Source organism: Prionailurus bengalensis, chromosome A1 (genome assembly GCF_016509475.1).
Source record: "Prionailurus bengalensis isolate Pbe53 chromosome A1, Fcat_Pben_1.1_paternal_pri, whole genome shotgun sequence".
In the NCBI taxonomy this organism is placed as follows: Eukaryota; Metazoa; Chordata; class Mammalia; order Carnivora; family Felidae; genus Prionailurus; species Prionailurus bengalensis.
In genome coordinates, this window is record NC_057343.1 from 125,902,026 (window position 1) to 125,904,137 (window position 2,112).

At 40.1% G+C, this 2,112-nt stretch overlaps 1 pseudogene; it reads right to left on the bottom strand.

Annotated features, from left to right (window-relative positions):
- Window positions 1–655: 655 nt before the first annotated feature.
- Window positions 656–1,427, bottom strand: LOC122479711 (annotated as a pseudogene).
- Between the last annotated feature and the right edge of the window lie 685 nt (window positions 1,428–2,112).

The window sequence follows — 2,112 nt, forward strand, 5'->3', positions numbered from 1 at the left end:
GAGACTCTGAGATAATAGCTCTAAGATATCTTTCATGACCACGTGGACAGCCCAGAAAGTAGAAGGGAACACCACTACCTCAACCTTCATATTTTCAGTTCCCAAAGCCTCTTAGACATCAGGCCCTATATGCCACTAATGACCTCCTTACTACTGGCAGAGTCTTGACAACTTGAAACTATTACTTTTGATGTGAACTCCTTACAGGCAGAGTCAGTTCTGCAATAACGCTTGCCTTGAAAACACAAATATGGTCCAGGGTGATTCATATGTTAGGAAACAATATGAGGATGGTGCACATTTACCCTTGCCTATGTAAAGTGAGGTCTTATGAGTGAGAAACTGGATGAAAACAGAAAACTTGGCTCAGCTGAACCCAGCAGTGTGGGACACTCAAAACACATATGCACATGCGCACAGATGCTTAACGCTCTACCAGCTAACTCTGTGCGCTCCGTGTATTATGTTGTCCCATCCAAGTCTGGTGTTAAATTTTTCCTCTGACTTTACATAACCTACTTTCCTACCCCTTTACAGTGAGTCACAAGCTGCTACCCTTTCAACATTCACGTCCTCATTGAAGTCTTTTTAAGATAAAGTGCCATGTTTACTTTATTATTTATGAATTTCCCTTTTTTTTCTAACTTGGAAGTGGTCACTGTTTATTAACTGAACAGATTATAAAAATAATCATGGGAGACACCTTAGTTTATCCTTCTAACATGTCTGTTAATCTGGTCTTCCCTGTTGGTCACCATCTCTACCTTCTACAATATCGGTGATCTTTTTCTTCATTCTTCCTCGGGGAGAAGATAATTTGAAGGGCTGCAGGAAGTTGTTTGCTTCTCTGAAATATTTTCCAGCAGGACAGACCTCATGAATAAGACCCTCCATGTAGACGATGCCCTTTTCCCCAAGAGTCTGAGCAATCAAAGTGTTATCTGTCAGCACAATTGACTTTTTGTTGATTTTGCCATGACTATGCTGGCAGATCAATTTATTTACTGATCTCGGGTTTGGGTACCCCATGCAGTATATGGCTCCACCATCCTCAGCATGTTAACTGAAGCCTTGCTGAGCTTAACAAAGGTGCCACTGAAGAACTGACAAAGATAAAGTGTCAACACCTTTTGGACTTTTGGGCTCACACCACGGATATCTCTGATCCTGAAAATAAATGCCCACTTGGGTTCCACATTACATAGAAGTTGTTTGCACTTCTTGCCCAATCCTCACAATTCAAATCTTACTTCTATACATCTTCCAATCTTCCCTACTCTGGTGCTTAGCTTTTCATAGATAAGTTTCATCCTTGCCTTGGGAAGCATCTTTTGAGCATTTTTCTCAGGTGCTTGATCTTCAGCACTGCAATACTTTTTCTTAATGGTTTCTGGCACAGCAGAAACCTTCTTTTCTCCATTCTCCATTCTCCATTTCTTTTCTCCAGAAAACTTCTTTTTCTCCATTTTCCATCCTCTGTTTTGGCTGCCTATGAATTTCTTAAGTTATGAGGCTACTTATGAATTTTTTAACCATTTAACATGTGTAAAACTGTGCTAGCATTTTTATTAGGTTCCTACACTTTTTCTTTAATGTGTCATTGATGAAGTTCTGAAATGTTGTCTCTCTGATCCCATCTTTTCCCATAAACCCTTTCATTTCTTTTGCACTGTTGTGCATAGCACAGTGATTTTTATGAGTGCATATGCCACATTATAGCGGAGCTAAATCAGGAGTGTAGGGTAGACCCTTGAAATACTAATTTTGGGTCCAGTAGCTGTTCCCATGCATATGCACACACATACATACATACACAAACACACAGAATTTTGTTTAAATACTACTGGGCTGGTGTCCTGTCATAAAAGTTTGTTTCAGAGCTGACAGGAGAACAAAGTATCCTTTTCAGAGTCAGCTCACACAATGATTGTTAGTTACAGCATACCAGTCCTTTGTTCCTTCTGAGCAGTGACTGATCTTGGATGCAATGGAGACCATTAGTACTGGTCAACCAGCAAAGACAAGCATTAAGTCAGCTCATACATAATGGATCAGGCTTAGCAATGACCCACCCTCTTAGCATCTTAGTTGCTGGTAACAATATAAGTCAAA